Below are 23,937 nucleotides of genomic sequence, written 5' to 3'. Positions count from 1 at the left end.
ATATTATCATTTGCCCAAGTTTGGGGTTCGAACCGAAATCAATAGGTGTGAGAAATTGGACAATTCAAGTTCAACGGCAGTTCGTTCCTAATTGGAGTGGTTTGGTGTATTCCATACTTCTAGCGATTGGATTTCACTCAAAACTCACCAAATGACTCCTCCCACCATATTATCATGTTGCCCAAGTTTTGGTCTCGATCCGAAATCAATAGGTGCGAGAAATTGGACAATTCAAGTTCAACGGCAGTTCATTCCTAATTGGAGTGGTTGGTGTATTCCATACTTCTAGCGTTTGGATTTCACTCAAAAATCACCAAATGACTCCTCCCACCATATTATGATGTTGCCCAAGTTTTGGGCTCGATCTGAAATCAAGAGGTGTGAGAAATTGGACAATTCAAGTTCAACGGCAGTTCGTTCCTAATTGGAGTGTTTGGTGTATTCCATACTTCTAGCGATTGGATTTCACTCAAAACTCACGAAATGACTACTCCCACCATATTATGATGTTACCCAATTTTGGGCTCAATCCGAAATCCGTAGGTGTTCCAAATTGGACAATTCAAGTTCAACGGCAGTTCGTTCCTAATTGGAGTGGTTAGTTGATTCCATACTTATAGCGATTGGATTTCACTCAAAACTCACCAAACGACTCCTCCCACCATATTGTGATGTTGCCCAAGTTTTTGGCTCGATCTGAAATCAAGAGGTGTGAGAAATTGGACAATTCAAGTTCAAAGGCAGTTCGTTCCTAACTGGAGTGTTTGTTGTATTCTATACTTCTAGCGATTGGATTTCACTCAAAACTCACCAAATGACTACTCCCACCATATTATGATGTTACCCAATTTTGGGCTCGATCCGAAATCCATAGGTGTTCCAAATTGGACAATTCAAGTTCAACGGCAGTTCATTCCTAATTGGAGTGGTTAGTTTATTCCATACTTCTAGCGATTGGATTTCACTCAAATCGCACCAAATGACTCCTCCCACCATATTATGATGTTGCCCAAGTTTTGGGCTCGATCCGAAATCAATAGGTGTGAGAAATTGGACAATTGAAGTTCAACGGCAGTTCGTTCCTAATTGGAGTGGTTGGTGTATTCCATACTTCTAGCGATTGGATTTCACTCAAAACTCACCAAATGACTCCTCCCACCATATTATCTTGTTGCCCAAGTTTTGGGATTGATCCGAAATCAATAGGTGTGAGAAATTGGACAATTCAAGTTCAACGGCATTTCGTTCCTAATTGGAGTGGTTGGTGTATTCCATACTTCTAGCAATTGGATTTCACTCAAAACACACCAAATGACTCCTCCCACCATATTATGATGTTGCCCAAGTTTTGGGCTCGATCCGAAATCAATAGGTGTTCCAAATTGGGCAATTCAAGTTCAATCGCATTTCGTTCCTAATTGGAGTGGTTGGTGTATTCCATAGTTCTTGCGATTGGATTTCACTCAAAAATCCCCAAATGACTCCTCCCACCATATTATCATGTTGCCCAAGTTTTGGGCTCGATCCGAATTCAGTAGGTGTGAGAATTTGGACAGTACAAGTTCAATGGCAGTTCGTTCATAATTGGAGTGGTTGGTGTATTCCATACTTCTAGCAATTGGATTTCACTCAAAACTCACCAAATGACTCCTCCCACCATATTATGACGTTGCCAAAGTTTTGGGCTCGATCCGAAATCAATAGGTGTTCCAAATTGGAGAATTCAAGTTCAACGGTTCGTTCCTAATTGGAGTGGTTGGTGTATTCCATACTTCTTGCGATTGGATTTCACTCCAAACTCACCAAATGACTCCTCCCACCATATTATGATGTTGCCCAAGTTTTGGGCTCGATCCGAAATCAATAGGTGTTCAAAATTGCACAATTCAAGTTCAACGGGAGTTCGTTCCTAATTGGAGTGGTTGGTGAATTCCATACTTCTAGCGATTGGATTTCACTCAAAACTCACTAAATGACTCCCCCCACCATATTATGACGTTGCCCAAGTTTTGGGCTCGATCCGAAATCAATAGGTGTTCCAAATTGGAGAATTCAAGTTCAACGACAGTTCGTTCCTAATTGGAGTGGTTGGTGTATTCCATACTTCTTGCGATTGGATTTCACTCCAAACTCACCAAATGACTCCTCCCACCATATTATGATGTTGCCCAAGTTTTGGGCTCGATCCGAAATTAATAGGTGTTCCAAATTGGACAATTCAAGTTCAACGGCAGTTCGTTTCTAATTGGAGTGGTTGGTGTATTCCATAGTTCTAGCGATTGGATTTCACCCAAAACTCCCCAAATGACTCCTCCCACCATATTATGATGTTGCCCAAGTTTTGGGCGCGATCCGAAATCAATAGGTGTGAGAAATTGGACAATTCAAGTTGAACGGCAATTCGTTCCTAATTGGAGTGGTTGGTGTATTCCATACTTCTAGCGATTGGATTTCACTCAAAACTCACCAAATTACTCCTCCCACCATATTATGATGTTGCCCAAGTTTTGGGCTCGATCCGAAATCAATAGGTGTGAGAAATTGGACAATTCAAGTTCAACGGCAGTTCGTTCCTAATTGGAGTGGTTGGTGTATTCCATACTTCTAGCGATTGGATTTCACTCGAAACGCACCAAATGACTCCTCCCACCATATTATGATGTTGCCCAAGTTTTGGGCTCGATCCGAAATCAATAGGTGTGAGAAATTGGACAATTGAAGTTCAACGGCAGTTCGTTCCTAATTGGAGTGGTTGGTGTATTCCATACTTCTAGCGATTGGATTTCACTCAAAACTCACCAAAGGACTCCTCCCACCATATTATGATGTTGCCCAAGTTTTGGGCTCGATCCGAAATCAATATGTGTGAGAAATTGGACAATTCAAGTTGAACGGCAGTTCGTTCCTGATTGGAGTGGTTGGTGTATTCCATACTTCTAGCGATTGGATTTCACTCAAAACTCACCAAATGACTCCTCCCACCATATTATGATGTTGCCCAAGTTTTGGGCTCGATCCGAAATCAATAGGTGTGAGAAATTGGACAATTCAAGTTGAACGGCAGTACGTTCCTAATTGGAGTGGTTGGTGTATTCCATACTTCAAGCGATTGGATTTCACTCAAAACTCACCAAATGACTCCTCCCACCATATTATGATGTTGCCCAAGTTTTGGGCTCGATTCGAAATCATTAGATGTTCGAAATTGGACAATTCAAGTTCAACGGCAGTTCGTTCCTAATTGGAGTGGTTGGTGTATTCCATACTTCTAGCGTTTGGATTTCACTCAAAACTCACCAAATGACTCCTCCCACCATATTATGTTGTTGCCCAAGTTTTAGGCTCGATCCGAAATCAATAGGTGTTCGAAATTGGACAATTCAAGTTCAACGGCAGTTCGTTCCTAATTGGAGTGGTTGGTGTATTCCGTAATTCTAGCGTTTGGATTTCACTCAAAACTCACTAAATGACTCCTCCCACCATATTATGATGTTGCCCAAGTTTTGGGATTGATCCGAAATCAATAGGTGTGAGAAATTGGACAATTCAAGTTCAACGGCAGTTCGTTCCTAATTGGAGTGGTTGGTGTATTCCATACTTCTAGCGATTAGATTTCCCTCAAAACTCCCAAATGACTCCCCCCACCATATTATGATGTTGCCCAAGTTTTGGGCTCTATCCGAAATCAATAGGTGTTCCAAATTGGACAATTCAAGTTCAACGGCAGTTCGTTCCTAATTGGAGTGGTTGGTGTATTCCATACTTCTAGCGATTGGATTTCACTCAAAACTCCCAAATGACTCCTCCCACCATATTATGATGTTGCCCAAGTTTTGGGCTCGATCCGAAATCAATAGGTGTTTCAAATTGGCCAATTCAAGTTCAACTGCAGTTCGTTCCTAATTGGAGTGGTTGTTGTATTCCATACTTCTAGCGTTTGGATTTCACTCAAAACTCACCAAATGACTCCTCCCACCATATTATGATGTTGCCCAAGTTTTGGGATCGATCCGAAATCAATAGGTGTTCCAAATTGGACAATTCAAGTTCAACAGCAGTTCGTTCCTAATTGGAGTGTTTGGTGTATTCCATACTTCTAGCGATTGGATTTCACTCAAAACTCACCAAATGACTCCTCCCACCATATTATGTTGTTGCCCAAGTTTTGGGCTCGATCCGAAATCAATAGGTGTTCCAAATTGGACAATTCAATTTCAACGGCAGTTCGTTCCTAATTGGAGTGGTTGGTGTATTCCATATTTCTAGCGATTGGATTTCACTCAAAACTCACCAAATGACTCCTCCCACCATATTATGATGTTGCCCAAGTTTTGGGATCGATCCGAAATCAATAGGTGTGAGAAATTGGTCAATTCAATTTCAACGGCATTTCGTTCCTAATTGGAGTGGTTGGTGTATTCCATACTTCTAGCAATTGGATTTACTCAAAACTCACCAAATGACTCCTCCCACCATATTATGATGTTGCCCAAGTTTTGGGCTCGATTGAAAATCAATAGGTGTGAGAAATTGGTCAATTCAATTTCAACGGCATTTCGTTCCTAATTGGAGTGGTTGTTGTATTCCATACTTCTAGCGATTGGATTTCACTCAAAACTCACCAAATGACTCCTCCCACCATATTATGATGTTGCCCAAGTTTTGGGCTCGATCCGAAATCAATAGGTGTTCCAAATTGGACAATTCAAGTTCAACGACAGTTCGTTCCTAATTGGAGTGGTTGGTGTATTCCATACTTCTAGCTATTGGATTTCACTCAAGACTCACCAAATGACTCCTCCCACCATATAATGATGTTGCCTAAGTTTTGGGCTCGATCCGACAATAGGTGTGAGAAATTGGATAATTCAAGTTCAACGGCAGTTCGTTCCTAATTGGAGTGGTTGGTGTATTCCATACCTCTAGCGATTGTATTTCACTCAAAACTCACCAAATGACTCCTCCCACCTTATTTTGATCGATCCGAAATCAATAGGTGTTCCAAATTGGACAATTCGAGTTCAACGGCAGTTCGTTCCTAATTGGAGTGGTTGGTGTATTCCGTACTTCTAGCGATTGGATTTCACTCAAAACGTACCAAATGACTCCTCCCACCATATTATGATGTTGCCCAAGTTTTGGGCTCGATCCGAAATCAATAGGTGTTCCAAATTGGACAATTCAAGTTCAACGGCAATTCGTTCCTAATTGGAGTGGTTGGTGTATTCCATACTTCTAGCGCTTGGATTTCACTCAAAACTCACCAAATGACTCCTCCCACCATATTATGACGTTGCCCATGTTTTGGGCTCGATCCGAAATCAATAGGTGTTCGAAATTGGACAATTCAAGTTCAACGGCGGTTCGTTCCTAATTGGAGTGGTTGGTGTATTCCATACTTCTAGCGTTTGGATTTCACTCAAAACTCACCAAATGACTCCTCCCACCATATTATGATGTTGCCCAAGTTTTGGGCTCGATCCGAAATCAATAGGTGTTCCAAATTGGACAATTCAAGTTCAACGGCAGTTCATTCCTAATTGGAGTGGTTGGTGGCGATTGGATTTCCCTCAAAACTCCCCAAATGACTCCTCCCACCATATTATGATGTTGCCCAAGTTTTGGGCTCGATCCGAAATCAATAGGTGTGAGAAATTGGACAATTCAAGTTCAACGGCAGTTCATTCCTATTTGGAGTGGTTGGTGGATTCCATACTTCTAGCGATTGGATTTCACTCAAAACTCACCAAATGACTCCTCCCACCATATTATGATGTTTTCCAAGCTTGGGGCTCGATCCGAAATCCATAGGTGTGAGAAATTGGACAATTCAAGTTCAACGGCAGTTCGTTCCTAATTGCTGTGGTTTGTGGCGATTGGATTTCACTCAAAACTCACCAAATCACTCCTCCCACCATATTATGATGTTGCCCAAGTTTTGGGCTCGATCCGAAATCAATAGGTGTTCCAAATTGGACAATTCAAGTTCAACGGCAGTTCGTTCCTAATTGGCGTGGTTGTTGTATTTCATACTTCTAGCGATTGGATTTCACTCAAAACTCACCAAATGACTCCTCCCACCATATTTTGATGTTGCCCAAGTTTTGGGATCGATACGAAATCAATAGGTGTGAGAAATTGGTCAATTCAATTTGAACGGCAGTTCGTTCCTAATTGGAGTGGTTGGTGTATTCCATACTTCTAGCGATTGGATTTCACTCAAAACTCACCAAATCACTCCTCCCCCCATATTATGATGTTGCCCAAGTTTTGGGCTCGATCCGAAATCAATAGGTGTTCCAAATTGGACAATTCGAGTTCAACGGCAGTTCGTTCCTAATTGGAGTGGTTGGTGTATTCCATACTTCTAGCGATTGGATTTCACTCAAAACGCACCAAATGACTCCTCCCACCATATTATGATGTTGCCCAAGTTTTGGGCTCGATCCGAAATCAATAGGTGTTCCAAATTGGAAAATTCAAGTTCAACGGCAGTTCGTTCCTAATTGGAGTGGTTGGTGGCGATTGGATTTCACTCAAAACTCACCAAATGACTCCTCCCACCATATTATGGTGTTGCCCAAGTTTTGGGCTCGATCCGAAATCAATAGGTGTGAGAAATTGGACAATTCAAGTTCAACGGCAGTTCATTCCTATTTGGAGTGGTTGGTGGATTCCATACTTCTATCGATTGGATTTCACTCAAAACTCACCAAATGACTCCTCCCACCATATTATGATGTTGTCCAAGTTTGGGGCTCGATCCGATATCCATAGGTGTGAGAAATTGGACAATTCAAGTTCAACGGCAGTTCGTTCCTAATTGCTGTGGTTGGTGGCGATTGGATTTCACTCAAAACTCACCAAATCACTCCTCCCACCATATTATGATGTTGCCCAAGTTTTGGGCTCGATCCGAAATCAATAGGTGTTCCAAATTGGACAATTCAAGTTCAACGGCAGTTCGTTCCTAATTGGCGTGGTTGGTGTATTCCACACTTCTAGCGATTGGATTTCACTCAAAACTCACCAAATGACTCCTCCCACCGTATTATGATGTTGCCCAAGTTTTGGGCTCGATCCGAAATCAATAGGTGTGAGAAATTGGACAATTCAAGTTCAACGGCAGTTCGTTCCTAATTGGAGTGGTTGGTGTATTCCATACTTCTAGCGCTTGGATTTCACTCAAAACTCACCAAATGACTCCTCCCACCATATTATGATGTTGCCCAAGTTTTGGGCTCGATCCGAAATCAATAGGTGTGAGAAATTGGACAATTCAAGTTCAACGGCAGTTCATTCCTATTTGGAGTGGTTGGTGGATTCCATACTTCTAGCGATTGGATTTCACTCAAAACTCACCAAATGACTCCTCCCACCATATTATGATGTTGTCCAAGTTTGGGCCTCGATCCGAAATCCATAGGTGTGAGAAATTGGACAATTCAAGTTCAACGGCAGTTCGTTCCTAATTGCTGTGGTTGGTGGCGATTGGATTTCACTCAAGACTCACCAAATCACTCCTCCCACCATATTATGATGTTGCCCAAGTTTTGGGCTCGATCCGAAATCAATAGGTGTTCCAAATTGGACAATTCATGTTCAACGGCAGTTCGTTCCTAATTGGCGTGGTTGGTGTATTCCATACTTCTAGCGATTGGATTTCACTCAAAACTCACCAAATGACTCCTCCCACCTTATTATGATGTTGCCCAAGTTTTGGGCTCGATCCGAAATCAATAGGTGTGAGAAATTGGACAATTCAAGTTCAACGGCAGTTCGTTCCTAATTGGAGTGGTTGGTGTATTCCATACTTCTAGCGATTGGATTTCACTCAAAACTCACCAAATGACTCCTCCCACAATATTATGATGTTGCCCAAGTTTTGGGCTCGATCCGAAATCAATTGGTGTGGGAAATTGGAAAATTCAAGTTCAACGGCAGTTCGTTCCTAATTGGAGTGGTTGGTGTATTCCATACTTCTAGCGATTGGATTTCACTCAAAACTCACCAAATGACTCCTCCCACCATATTATGATGTTGCCCAAGTTTTGGGCTCGATCCGAAATCAATAGGTGTTCCAAATTGGACAATTCAAGTTCAACGGCAGTTCGTTCCTAATTGGAGTGGTTGGTGTATTCCGTACTTCTAGCGATTGGATTTCACTCCAACCTCACCAAATGACTCCAACCACCAGATTATGATGTTGCCCAAGTTTTGGGCTCGATCCGAAATCAATAGGTGTGAGAAATTGGACAATTCAAGTTCAACGGCAGTTCATTCCTAATTGGAGTGGTTCGTGGATTCCATACTTCTAGCGATTGGATTTCACTCAAAACTCACCAAATGACTCCTCCCACCATATTATGATGTTGTCCAAGTTTGGGGCTCGATCCGAAATCAATAGGTGTGAGAAATTGGACAATTCAAGTTCAACGGCAGTTCGTTCCTAATTGCAGTGGTTGGTGGCGATTGGATTTCACTCAAAACTCACCAAATGACTCCTCCCACCATATTATGATGTTGCCCAAGTTTTGGGCTCGATCCGAAATCAATAGGTGTTCCAAATTGGACAATTCAAGTTCAACGGCTGTTCATTCCTAATTGGAGTGGTTGGTGTTGCTTCGATTCAGCTGTATCAAAATGGATTCACCTGCATCCTCAACTTGTGATACTCGCAAGTGCACGAGCCGTTTGGTAGTATAGCATATGTAAGTGCGAGGTCGATCCCACGAGGATTGGTGATTGAATGGTCCAATTCATTTCTCCTACACAAAACAGAAATGAAAAAGAAAATAAATAAAACAAGAACAAAGGAAATAACTCAAGCAAATAAGTTCCCAAGTTCAATTAGATTAACGGATTGATTCTAGCTAAAGTATGATTAAGCCATGGTGTGTGGTCATAACCTTGTGTTCCTAATTCCCTAATTTGATCATTTGTTGTCTAACCTAAAACTAAGCATTAGGAACCCATTAAGCATAGAAGAACAATTTAAACAACCAAGTATGTATCTAATCCCTGTTGTCGAATGTCCATACATACTCTTCCTATTCATAGTTCAATTCGAATTAAAGCATGGTGTATACTCTTAATTCAAACCAAGATAGCTAACATGCAAGCCTAAATGGTGATCAATCATTCAAACTAGCATATTAACTTATAAGCATAATGAATAAGAACAAAAAACCATAACTGAAACTTGGAAACTAATTAAACTTGAATACTTAAGAAAGAATGTACATTACAAATAAAAGTAAAGTGGAACTAAGAAAACTTGAAGGAAAATTAAGTAAACTCATTTTACTACAACAATTGAAAACTTAGAAAGATAAACTAAGAGAATTTGAGGGAGAGAAGGGAAGGGAGCTCTAGAGAAGTGTTTGAGAGCTCCCCCCCTTGGGGTGTGTTTTGAAGCTTGAAGGCTTCTCTATCCTTCATGATGAACTCCCACACCATCCTTCATCTTTTGCTGCACCTCAAGCTTTCATCACATGGGTTCAAAGGTGGTCAGATGTGGCTGCCCTTTGCTGCCAACCCATGTGATTGCCTTTTGCTGCCAACCCATGTGGTTGCCTTTTGGTTGCTGAAAAACGAGTTTTCTGAACCAGTCTTGGTGTAGGAAGGCCAGAGGTTTCAAAACGTATCCAATGGGGCTCAAATTTGGATATGTTATACTACACACCCATTGGAACAACTTCTATGAAGAAAGTATTTCCATCGGATCGGTAGAAGTGTGCGTTTTGGCCCTTGCAAGTTGGCAGCCGAACAGAGACTGGAATTGACTTCATTTCATCTTTTCTTTCCTTTTTGATTCACATGCATGCACATGCTTCCTCTTTCAATTAAAACCTGATTTCCAGCTCCAAAGTGATCTACCAATTCAATTCCCATGTTCAAAGGCTGAAGCAAAATGCCTCTCATCATTCCTCATCCTTCTCTCTCTCCTTTCTCTTTGCTTCCCACGCATGCACATGCATATTATGATGTTGCCCAAGTTTTGGGCTCGATCCGAAATCAATAGGTGTTTAAAATTGGACAATTCAAGTTGAACGACAGTTCGTTCCTAATTGGAGTGGTTGGTGTATTCCATACTTCTAGCGATTGGATTTCACTCAAAACTCACCAAATGACTCCTCCCACCATATTATGATGTTGCCCAAGTTTTGGGCTCGATCCGAAATCAATAGGTGTTCCAAAATTGGACAATTCAAGTTCAACGGCAGTTCGTTCCTAATTGGAGTGGTTGGTGTATTCCGTACTTCTAGCGATTGGATTTCACTCAAAACGCACCAAATGACTCCTCCCACCGTATTATGATGTTGCCCAAGTTTTGGGCTCGATCCGAAATCAATAGGTGTTCCAAATTGGACAATTCAAGTTCAACGGCAGTTCGTTCCTAATTGGAGTGTTTGGTGTATTCCATACTTCTAGCGATTGGATTTCACTCAAAACGCACCAAATGACTCCTCCCACCATACTATGATGTCGCCCAAGTTTTGGGCTCGATCCGAAATCAATAGGTGTGAGAAATGGGACAGTTCAAGTTCAACGGCAGTTCGCTCCTAATTGGAGTGGTTCGTGTATTCCATACTTCTAGCGATTGGATTTCACTCAAAACTCACCAAATGACTCCTCCCACATATTATGATGTTGCCCAAGTTTTGGGCTCGATCCGAAATCAATAGGTGTTCCAAATTGGACAATTCAAGTTCAACGGCAGTTCGTTCCTAATTGGAGTGGTTGGTGTATTCCATACTTCTAGCGATTGGATTTCACTCAAAACTCACCAAATGACTCCTCCCACCATATTATGACGTTGCCCATGTTTTGGGCTCGATCCGAAATCAATAGGTGTTCGAAATTGGACAATTCAAGTTCAACGGCGGTTCGTTCCTAATTGGAGTGGTTGGTGTATTCCATACTTCTAGCGTTTGGATTTCACTCAAAACTCACCAAATGACTCCTCCCACCATATTATGATGTTGCCCAAGTTTTGGGCTCGATCCGAAATCAATAGGTGTTCCAAATTGGACAATTCAAGTTCAACGGCAGTTCGTTCCTAATTGGAGTGGTTGGTGTATTCCATACTTCTAGCGATTGGATTCCACTCAAAACTCACCAAATGACTCCTCCCACCATATTATGATGTTGCCCAAATTTTGGGCTCGATCCGAAATCAATAGGTGTTCGAAATTGGACAATTCAAGTTCAACGGCAGTTCGTTCCTAATTGGAGTGGTTGGTGAATTCCATAATTCTAGCGATTGGATTATTCTCAAAACTCACCAAATGACTCCTCCCACCATATTATGATGTTGCCCAAGTTTTGGGCTCGATCCGAAATCAATAGGTGTTCCAAATTGGACAATTCAAGTTCAACGGCAGTTCGTTCCTAATTGGAGTGGTTGGTGTATTCCATACTTCTAGCGATTGGATTTCACTCAAAACTCACCAAATGACTCCTCCCACCATATTATGATGTTGCCCAAATTTTGGGCTCGATCCGAAATCAATAGGTGTTCGAAATTGGACAATTCAAGTTCAACGGCAGTTCGTTCCTAATTGGAGTGGTTGGTGAATTCCATACTTCTAGCGATTGGATTATTCTCAAAACTCACAAAATGACTCCACCCACCATATTATGATGTTGCCCAAGTTTTGGGCTCGATCCGAAATCAATAGGTGTTCCAAATTGGACAATTCACGTTCAACGGCAGTTCGTTCCTAATTGGAGTGGTTGGTGTATTCCATACTTCTAACGATTGGATTTCCCTCAAAACTCTGCAAATGACTCCTCCCACCACATTATGATGTTGCCCGAGTTCTGGGCTCGATCCGAAATCAATAGGTGTTCCAAATTGGACAATTCAAATTCAACGGCAGTTCATTCCTAATTGGAGTGGTTGGTGTATTCCATACTTCTAGCGATTGGATTTCACTCAAAACTCACCAAATGACTCCTCCCACCATATTATGATGTTGCCCAAGTTTTGGGCTCGATCCGAAATCAATTGGTGTTTAAAATTGGACAATTCAAGTTGAACGGCAGTTCGTTCCTAATTAGAGTGGTTGGTGTATTCCATACTTCTAGCGATTCGATTTCACTCAAAACTCACCAAATGACTCCTCCCACCATATTATGACGTTGCCCAAGTTTTGGGCTCGATCCGAAATCAATAGGTGTTCCAAATTGGACAATTCAAGTTCAACGGCAGTTCGTTCCTAATTGGAGTGGTTGATGTATTCCGTACTTCTGGCGATTGCATTTCACTCAAAACGCACCAAATGACTCCTCCCACTGTATTATGATGTTGCCCAAGTTTTGGGCTCGATCCGAAATCAATAGGTGTTCCAAATTGGACAATTCAAGTTCAACGGCAGTTCGTTCCTAATTGGAGTGTTTGGTGTATTCCATACTTCTAGCGATTGGATTTCACTCAAAACGCACCAAATGACTCCTCCCACCATATTATGATGTTGCCCAAGTTTTGGGCTCGATCCGAAATCAATAGGTGTGAGAAATGGGACAGTTCAAGTTCAACGGCAGTTCGCTCCTAATTGGAGTGGTTGGTGTATTCCATACTTCTAGCGATTGGATTTCACTCAAAACTCACCAAATGACTCCTCCCACCATAATATGATGTTGCCCAAGTTTTGGGCTCGATCCGAAATCAATAGGTGTTCCAAATTGGACAATTCAAGTTCAACGGCAGTTCGTTCCTAATTGGAGTGGTTGGTGTATTCCATACTTCTAGCGATTGGATTTCACTCAAAACTCACCAAACGACTCCTCCCACCATATTATGACGTTGCCCATGTTTTGGGCTCGATCCGAAATCAATAGGTGTTCGAAATTGGACAATTCAAGTTCAACGGCAGTTCATTCCTAATTGGAGTGGTTGGTGTATTCCATACTTCTAGCGTTTGGATTTCACCTAAAACTCACCAAATGACTCCTCCCACCATATTATGATGTTGCCCAAGTTTTGGGATCGATCCGAAATCAATAGGTGTGAGAAATTGGTCAATTCAATTGCAACGGCATTTCGTTCCTAATTGGAGTGGTTGGTGTATTCCATACTTCTAGCGATTGGATTTCACTCAAAACTCACCAAATGACTTCTCCCACCATAGTATGATGTTGCCCAAGTTTTGGGCTCAATCCGAAATCAATAGTTGTTCCAAATTGGACAATTCAAGTTCAACGGCAGTTCGTTCCTAATTGGAGTGGTTGGTGTATTCCATACTTCTAGCGATTGGATTTCACTCAAAACTCTCCAAATGACTCGTCCCACCAAATTATGATGTTGCCCGAGTTTTGGGCTCGATCCGAAATCAATAGGTGTTCCAAAATGGACAATTCAAGTTCAACGGCAGTTCGTTCCTAATTGGAGTGGTTGGTGTATTCCATACTTCTAGCGATTGGATTTCACTCAAAACTCACCAAATGACTCCTCTCACCACATTATGATGTTGCCCGAGTTTTGGGCTCGATCCGAAATCAATAGGTGTTCCAAATTGGACAATTCAAATTCAACGGCAGTTCGTTCCTAATTGGAGTGGTTGGTGTATTCCATACTTCTAGCGATTGGATTTCACTCAAAACGCACCAAATGGCTCCTCCCACCATATTACGATGTTGCCCAAGTTTTGGGCTCGATCCGAAATCAATAGGTGTTCCAAATTGGACAATTGAAGTTCAACGGCAGTTCGTTCCTAATTGGAGTATTTGGTGTATTCCATACTTCTAGCGATTGGATTTCACTCAAAACGCACCAAATGACTCCTCCCACCATATTATGATGTTGCCCAAGTTTTGGGCTCGATCCGAAATCAATAGGTGTGAGAAATGGGACAGTTCAAGTTCAACGGCAGTTCGCTCCTAATTGGAGTGGTTGGTGTATTCCATACTTCTAGCGATTGGATTTCACTCAAAACTCACCAAATGACTCCTCCCACCATATTATGATGTTTCCCAAGTTTTGGGCTCGATCCGAAATCAATAGGTGTTCCAAATTGGACAATTCAAGTTCAACGGCAGTTCGTTCCTAATTGGAGTGGTTGGTGTATTCCATACTTCTAGCGATTGGATTTCACTCAAAACTCACCAAATGACTCCTCCCACCATATTATGACGTTGCCCATGTTTTGGGCTCGATCCGAAATCAATAGGTGTGAGAAATTGGTCAATTCAATTGCAACGGCATTTCGTTCCTAATTGGAGTGGTTGGTGTATTCCATACTTCTAGCGATTGGATTTCACTCAAAACTCACCAAATGACTACTCCGACCATAGTATGATGTTGCCCAAGTTTTGGGCTCAATCCGAAATCAATAGTTGTTCCAAATTGGACAATTCAAGTTCAACGGCAGTTCGTTCCTAATTGGAGTGGTTGGTGTATTCCATACTTCTAGGGATTGGATTTCACTCAAAACTCTCCAAATGACTCCTCCCACCAAATTATGATGTTGCCCGAGTTTTGGGCTCGATCCGAAATCAATAGGTGTTCCAAATTGGACAATTCAAGTTCAACGGCAGTTCGTTCCTAATTGGAGTGGTTGGTGTATTCCATACTGTTGTGTAGATACAGCTGCACCAAAATGGATTCAGCTGCATCCTCAACTTGTGATACTCGCAAGTGCACGAGCCGTTCGGTAGTATAGCGTATGTAAGTGCGAGGTCGATCCCACGAGGATTGGTGATTGAATGATCCAATTCATTTCTCCTACACAAAACAGAAATGAAAAAGAAAGGAAATAAATAAAACAAGGAAGAAAGAAAATAACTAACTCAAGTAGATAAGTTCCCAAGTTCAATTAGATTAACGGATTGATTCTAGCTAAAGTATGATTAAGCCATGGTGTTTGGTCATAACCTTGTGTTCCTAATTCCCTAATTTGATCATTTGTTGTCTAACCTAAAATTAAGCATTAGGAACCCATTAAGCATAGAAGAACAATTTAAACAACCAAGCATGTATCTAATCCCTGTTGTCGAATGTTCATACATACTCTTCCTATTCATAGTTCAATTCGAATTAAAGCATGGTGTATACTCTTAATTCAAACCAAGATAGCTAACATGCAAGCCTAAATGGTGATCAATCATTCAAACTAGCATATTAACTTATAAGCATAATGAATAAGAACATGAACCATAATTGAAACTTGGAAACTAATCAAACTTGAAACTAAAGAAAAGAATTTACATAATGAAAAGTAAAGTGGAACTAAGAAAAACTTAAGGAGAATTTCAGCACAAATATTTCATTACTACAATTGAAAACTAGAAAATGAAACTAAGAGAATTTGAGGGAGAGAAGGGAAGGGAGCTCTAGAGAAGTGTTTGAGAGCTCCCCCCCTTGGGGTGTGTTTACAAGCTTAGAGAACTTCCCTATTTATAGGCCTAGGGGAAGTGAAAATCTGAATTCAATATGGCTAATGCATACAACACTTGTTTTATAAAATCTGAAATGGTTGATGCACTTGTATTAGAAAATCTAAATTGGGTGATGCACTTGTATTAGAAAATCTTGAATTGGTTGATGCACTTCACCAATAGATCCCACCAGCAGCCCTAGCTCATCTTCATGTCACCATGACCAAGCTTCCAACCAGAAATGATAGCTCATACCTAGCTCACCATGACCAAGCTTCCAACCAGAAATGATAGCTCATGCCTAGCTAACCATGACCAAGCATCCAACCAGCACATGCTGAGGTCAGCATGACCAGCAACTTCAAGGGCTTACAACTTGGGCTTCTCTTAATCAAATTAGGACTTTAAGCACTCCAAATTGAAGTTCAGAATGTCTTCTTTCCAGCCATATGTTATTTGGGCCAATCCAAGGTCGGAGGAAGAAGTTAAGGCCGAAACAAATTGCTAACTCATTTTCCGCGCTGATAAGATCCATCCTAAGCATGGTTCTGTGTTTGCTAGGTAACGGACTCCAGATTTATCCAATGGGGCTGAATTTTGGATATGTTATAGTACACACCCATTGGAACAACTTTCATGAAGAATGTGGCCTCATTCGAGCTATGTAGGTTGTTGAAACAAAGCTTACAATATGACCTACAGAACTGGACTGGCAGGGGGCTGTAGCCAAAATGAGTTTGTCTTTAAGCTCTTCATCCATTCATCCAAATTAGGCCTTAACATGCTTGAATTGCATGAATTATGCTCTCTAAAGCCATCATTATTACCTAAAGCTCAATGAACTGAAAGATAAACACAAAAAGGATTAAAAGCACAAGTTTAACTCAAAAACATAACCAAATCATAAGCTAGAAGGGTACAAAATGATATACAATTATGAACCGATCAAATACCCCCAAACCTAGATTTTGCTAGTCCTCGAGCAAAACAAAAGGAAAACGAAGAAAAATAAAACAAAATAAGAAGTTAACTAGACCACTTTCGTAGGTAACTCGATTGCATTGAGCGTATGCAACAAGCCTTTAAACCTCTAGGCATCCCTAGTAGGAGGAGTTGTGTCTCCTGAGGGTTTAACAGATACGATACCCACAAACGCTTTACTGAGTCTACAAAACAAAATGGTTAGAAAACTTAATAGATTTGTTAGTCCTTAAGCAAAACAAAAAAAACAAAAACAAAACAAAAACAAAAACGTTAACCTTCCAACCGAACAGAAATTTTAAACTTCATAGACATGGCTCAACAAGGAACAAAACAAGCACTAAGGAAGTTCTAAACATTATTCAAGTGCTACCACAATCTCACAAAAATCATGCTCAAGGTGTGTGTGTGTGAAGTAGCCATGAAGATACAACTCATGCTTCTCAAACAACGATATGAATTCCAGCAAGAATGAACACAAGTTTGCCAAGCTAAACCAAAATCAATATGACTTTATTCATGGATGTAATGTAATGGTTAGAAAAGGAATGGATATTGGAACACAAAGTCTAAGGAACAAAATAGAGCATATTATGTAAACAAGATCATGGACATTTGAAATGTAAGGCACATAAATTGAAAAGCTCACAACACCAAATTTTGCAATTGAATCACTTCACAATTTGATTTTGACATTTACATACTTTGTATAATATTTGGCCCAATTTTGCGGCTCTTTACCCTAGATCACCTTGATTTCTCCTTATATCACCCTAGGGTCGTGACTACATTGGCCACACTTCTTTTCTCTTTTTCTTTGAATTTTTTTTTTTTTAATAGCTCATTTATTGCCTTGAATACATTACAATCTGAAATACAATCATACTCTACATGTCCCCTAGATGGTAGGATGTTTAATGGATGATAAGGTGATAGAAAGAAATGGCTAAGTGTTTGGGCACAAAAGGGTTTACAATGGAATATGTATTGTATGGGTTGATGGAGGAAAAAGAAAGAGGCTTAACAAAGATGGCCTAAATCATATCTTAGTTATAAACTTGACATTCCAGTGAATCACACAAGCAAAAATGCATACAATTGGGTAAGACATGCAAGAGTTGTATAATCATGGCTAAAGTGCATAGAAAGCTCAAGCATAATTATGTGAGACTTAGCTAGCAAAAGAATAAGATTCAGACCTAACACAATGCTTATCAAATTCCTAAGAGCCATATTAGAAGTTAGACTCATGATTTATCATTGGTGTGGTAAGGAAAACTGAAAATGACTCAAAGAAAAGAAACATAAAAGAAAAACGTGAGGTTTCAAATTGCTATTCTGCTCAATTTCAACATATAATCTGTTTTGACATGTAGCTTTCAAACCACTTGGTCAAATTTAACGTTCTTTACGTCGTTGGATTCAGCATGAAAAAATGAAGAACACAACGTGGACCAAACTTTCAAAACAGTAGCAGAAAAAAAAAAAAATTTGTAGCAATGAAGAAGCCTACGTTTTCAGACACAAACACAAAAGCTAAAAACTTTCCAGCACCCCCAAACTTAAATGAAGCATTGTCCTCAATGTTAAAGCAAAGTAAAGATGATTGAGAACATGTAAATGATAAGGGGAAAAGTTAAGAAGAAGGTTTAGAAAGAAAAAAAAAATGAATATATAAGCAACTCACGGATGACCAGTTAAGGGCCTCAGAAAACACAGCCACGGGTTCCGGGAAGGTTGGAGGGGTCACAATGGTCCCGCTTAAAACCCAAACTTCTTAGACACCGAAGGTGTCGCCTAAAGAACTCCTAGACACTGTATTGACGGAAGTGCTCACTGGAGTTACCATAAGTCAGCTTATATGAAAAATCTTTTTAAATTTTTAAATTTTTTATTTTTTTAAATTTTTTTTAAAAAAAGAAACAGAAATTTAAAATAATAACAAGTAAAGAGAAAGGATTGAAATGCTCCCCCTTGAAGCAATTAGGTCGAGCGTGATGCATTTGGAGGTCGCGACTTCTCCCACTACTCCACACTTCCTATCTTTGAAGTTGCCATCTCTCTCCATTTTTATTGAGCTATTTAAATTGCTAAAACAAACACATACAAAAACTTGAAACGGAATTAAAGGATTACGAAAGATAAAAAAAAAACTAAAAATGAAAGGGAAAAATCAACACAAGTCCAATTCCATTCTTCAAAGCAACAAGCACCAATGGGTTGTGTAAGCTGGGACTTAAACCCAGTTCTCTTGCTTGTTGGGCAATTGTCCTTTTCTGTTGGACTACAAACACAACTTGTCCATTAACGTCATTAACTTTAAAACTTGAAATTGTCTAGTTAAGAAAAAAAAATAAAGTAGGAAAGCCAAATAGAATCAAACAATGTTACCGATCCCCGGCAACGGCGCCAAAAACTTGTTGTGTAGATACAGCTGCACCAAAATGGATTCAGCTGCATCCTCAACTTGTGATACTCGCAAGTGCACGAGCCGTTCGGTAGTATAGCGTATGTAAGTGCGAGGTCGATCCCACGAGGATTGGTGATTGAATGATCCAATTCATTTCTCCTACACAAAACAGAAATGAAAAAGAAAGGAAATAAATAAAACAAGGAAGAAAGAAAATAACTAACTCAAGTAGATAAGTTCCCAAGTTCAATTAGATTAACGGATTGATTCTAGCTAAAGTATGATTAAGCCATGGTGTTTGGTCATAACCTTGTGTTCCTAATTCCCTAATTTGATCATTTGTTGTCTAACCTAAAATTAAGCATTAGGAACCCATTAAGCATAGAAGAACAATTTAAACAACCAAGCATGTATCTAATCCCTGTTGTCGAATGTCCATACATACTCTTCCTATTCATAGTTCAATTCGAATTAAAGCATGGTGTATACTCTTAATTCAAACCAAGATAGCTAACATGCAAGCCTAAATGGTGATCAATCATTCAAACTAGCATATTAACTTATAAGCATAATGAATAAGAACATGAACCATAATTGAAACTTGGAAACTAATCAAACTTGAAACTAAAGAAAAGAATTTACATAATGAAAAGTAAAGTGGAACTAAGAAAAACTTAAGGAGAATTTCAGCACAAATATTTCATTACTACAATTGAAAACTAGAAAATGAAACTAAGAGAATTTGAGGGAGAGAAGGGAAGGGAGCTCTAGAGAAGTGTTTGAGAGCTCCCCCCCTTGGGGTGTGTTTACAAGCTTAGAGAACTTCCCTATTTATAGGCCTAGGGGAAGTGAAAATCTGAATTCAATATGGCTAATGCATACAACACTTGTTTTATAAAATCTGAAATGGTTGATGCACTTGTATTAGAAAATCTAAATTGGGTGATGCACTTGTATTAGAAAATCTTGAATTGGTTGATGCACTTCACCAATAGATCCCACCAGCAGCCCTAGCTCATCTTCATGTCACCATGACCAAGCTTCCAACCAGAAATGATAGCTCATACCTAGCTCACCATGACCAAGCTTCCAACCAGAAATGATAGCTCATGCCTAGCTAACCATGACCAAGCATCCAACCAGCACATGCTGAGGTCAGCATGACCAGCAACTTCAAGGGCTTACAACTTGGGCTTCTCTTAATCAAATTAGGACTTTAAGCACTCCAAATTGAAGTTCAGAATGTCTTCTTTCCAGCCATATGTTATTTGGGCCAATCCAAGGTCGGAGGAAGAAGTTAAGGCCGAAACAAATTGCTAACTCATTTTCCGCGCTGATAAGATCCATCCTAAGCATGGTTCTGTGTTTGCTAGGTAACGGACTCCAGATTTATCCAATGGGGCTGAATTTTGGATATGTTATAGTACACACCCATTGGAACAACTTTCATGAAGAATGTGGCCTCATTCGAGCTATGTAGGTTGTTGAAACAAAGCTTACAATATGACCTACAGAACTGGACTGGCAGGGGGCTGTAGCCAAAATGAGTTTGTCTTTAAGCTCTTCATCCATTCATCCAAATTAGGCCTTAACATGCTTGAATTGCATGAATTATGCTCTCTAAAGCCATCATTATTACCTAAAGCTCAATGAACTGAAAGATAAACACAAAAAGGATTAAAAGCACAAGTTTAACTCAAAAACATAACCAAATCATAAGCTAGAAGGGTACAAAATGATATACAATTATGAACCGATCACATACCCCCAAACCTAGATTTTGCTAGTCCTCGAGCAAAACAAAAGGAAAACGAAGAAAAATAAAACAAAATAAGAAGTTAACTAGACCACTTTCGTAGGTAACTCGATTGCATTGAGCGTATGCAACAAGCCTTTAAACCTCTAGGCATCCCTAGTAGGAGGAGTTGTGTCTCCTGAGGGTTTAACAGATACGATACCCACAAACGCTTTACTGAGTCTACAAAACAAAATGGTTAGAATACTTAATAGATTTGTTAGTCCTTTGGCAGTTCGTTCCTAATTGGAGTGGTTGGTGTATTCCATACTTCTAGGGATTGGATTTCACTCAAAACTCACCAAATGACTCCTCCCCCAATATTATGATGTTGCCCAAGTTTTGGGCTCGATCCGAAATCAATAGGTGTTCCAAATTGGACAATTCAAGTTCAACGGCAGTTCGTTCCTAATTGGAGTGGTTGGTGTATTCCATACTTCTAGCGATTGGATTTCACTCAAAACTCACCAAATGACTCCTCCCACCATATTATGATGTTGCCCAAGTTTTGGGCTCGATCCGAAATCGATAGGTGTGAGAAATTGGACAATTCAAGTTCAACGGCAGTTCGTTCCTAATTGGAGTGGTTGGGGTATTCAAAATTCTAGCGATTGGATTTCACTCAAAACTCACAAAATGACTCCTCCCACCATATTATGATGTTGCCCAAGTTTCGGGCTCGATCCGAAATCAATAGGTGTTCCAGATTGGACAATTCAAGTTCAACGGCAGTTCATTCCTAATTGGAGTGGTTGGTGTATTCCATAGTTCTAGCGATTGAATTTCACTCAAAACTCACCAAATGACTCCTCCCACCATATTATGATGTTGCCCAAGTTTTGGGCTCGATCCGAAATCAATAGGTGTTCCAAATTGGACAATTCAAGTTCAACGGCAGTTCGTTCCTAATTGGAGTGGTTGGTGTATTCCATACTTCTAGCGATTGGATTTCACTCAAAACTCACCAAATGACTCCTCCCACGATATTATGATGTTGCCCAAGTTTTGGGCTCGATCCGAAATCGATAGGTGTAAGAAATTGGACAATTCAAGTTCAACGGCAGTTCGTTCCTAATTGGAGTGGTTGGTGTATTCCATACTTCTAGCGATTGGATTTCACTCAAAACTCACCAAATGACTCCTCCCACCATATTATGATGTTGCCCATGTTTTGGGCTCGATCCGAAATCAATAGGTGTTCCAAATTGGACAATTCAAGTTCAACGGCAGTTCGTTCCTAATTGGAGTGGTTGGTGTATTCCATACGTCTAGCGATTGGATTTCACTCAAAACTCACCAAATGACTCCTCCCACCATATTATGATGTTGCCCAAGTTTTGGGCTCGATCCGAAATCAATAGGTGTGAGAAATTGGACAATTCAAGTTCAACGGCAGTTCGTTCCTAATTGGAGTGGTTGGTGTATTCCATACTTCTAGCGATTGGATTTCACTCAAAACTCACCAAATGACTCCTCCCACCATATTATGATGTTGCCCAAGTTTTGGGCTCGATCCGAAATCAATAGGTGTTCCAAATTGGACAATTCATGTTCAACGGCAATTCGTTCATAATTGGAGTGGTTGGTGTATTCCATACTTCTAGCGATTGGATTTCACTCAAAACGAACCAAATGACTCCTCCCACCATATTATGACGTTGCCCATGTTTTGGGCTCGATCCAAAATCAATAGATGTTCAAAATTGGACAATTCAAGTTCAACGGCAGTTCGTTCCTAATTGGAGTGGTTGGTCAATTCCATACTTCTAGCGTTTGGATTTCACTCAAAACTCACCAAATGACTCCTCCCACCATATTATGATGTTGCCCAAGTTTTGGGATCGATCCGAAATCAATAGGTGTGAGAAATTGGTCAATTCAATTGCAACGGCATTTCGTTCCTAATTGGAGTGGTTGGTGTATTCCATACTTCTAGCGATTGGATTTCACTCAAAACTCACCAAATGACTCCTCCCAGCATAGTATGATGTTGCCCAAGTTTTGGGCTCGATACGAAATCAATAGTTGTTCCAAATTGGACAATTCAAGTTCAACGGCAGTTCGTTCCTAATTGGAGTAGTTGGTGTATTCCATACTTCTAGCGATTGGATTTCACTCAAAACTCTCCAAATGACTCCTCCCACCAAATTATGATGTTGCCCGAGTTTTGGGCTCGATCCGAAATCAATAGGTGTTCCAAATTGGACAATTCAAGTTCAACGGCAGTTCGTTCCTAATTGGAGTGGTTGGTGTATTCCGTACTTCTAGCGATTGGATTTCACTCAAAACTCACCAAATGACTCCTCCCACCACATTATGGTGTTGCCCGAGTTTTGGGCTCGATCCGAAATCAATAGGTGTTCCAAATTGGACAATTCAAATTCAACGGCAGTTCGTTCCTAATTGGAGTGGTTGGTGTATTCCATACTTCTAGCGATTGGATTTCACTCAAAACGCACCAAATGACTCCTCCCACGATATTATGATGTTGCCCAAGTTTTGGGCTCGATCCGAAATCAATAGGTGTGAGAAATTGGACAATTCAAGTTCAACGGCAGTTCGTTCCTAATTGGAGTGGTTTGGTGTATTCCATACTTCTAGCGATTGGATTTCACTCAAAACTCACCAAATGACTCCTCCCACCATATTATGATGTTGCCCTAGTTTTGGGCTCGATCCGAAATCAATGGGTGTTCCAAATTGGACAATTCAAGTTCAACGGCAGTTCGTTCGTAATTGTTGTGGTTGGTGTATTCCACACTTCTACCGATTGGATTTCACTCAAAACTCACCAAATGACTCCTCCCACCATATTATGACGTTGCCCAAGTTTTGGGCTCGATCCGAAATCAATAGGTGTTCGAAATTGGACAATTCAAGTTCAACGGCAGTTCGTTCCTAATTGGAGTGGTTGGTGTATTCCATACTTCTAGCGTTTGGATTTCACTCAAAACTCACCAAATGACTCCTCCCACCATATTATGATGTTGCCCAAGTTTTGGGCACGATCCGAAATCAATAGGTGTTCCGAATTGGTCAATTCAATTGCAACGGCATTTCGTTCCTAATTGGAGTGGTTGGTGTTTTCCATACATCTAGCGATTGGATTTCACTCAAAACTCACCAAATGACTCCTCCCACCATATTATGATGTTGCCCAAGTTTTGGGCTCGATCCGAAATCGATAGGTGTGAGAAATTGGACAATTCAAGTTCAACGGCAGTTCGTTCCTAATTGGAGTGGTTGGTGTATTCCATACTTCTAGCGATTGGATTTCACTCAAAAGTCACCAAATGACTCCTCCCACCACATTATGATGTTGCCCGAGTTTTGGGCTCGATCCGAAATCAATAGGTGTTCCAAATTGGAC

This window comes from Prunus avium, chromosome 1 (genome assembly GCF_965620075.1).
Source record: "Prunus avium chromosome 1, drPruAviu1.hap1.1, whole genome shotgun sequence".
Lineage (NCBI taxonomy): Eukaryota > Viridiplantae > Streptophyta > Magnoliopsida > Rosales > Rosaceae > Prunus > Prunus avium.
The sequence above is the reverse complement of the archived record's forward strand: the minus strand, read 5'-3'. Positions refer to the sequence as shown.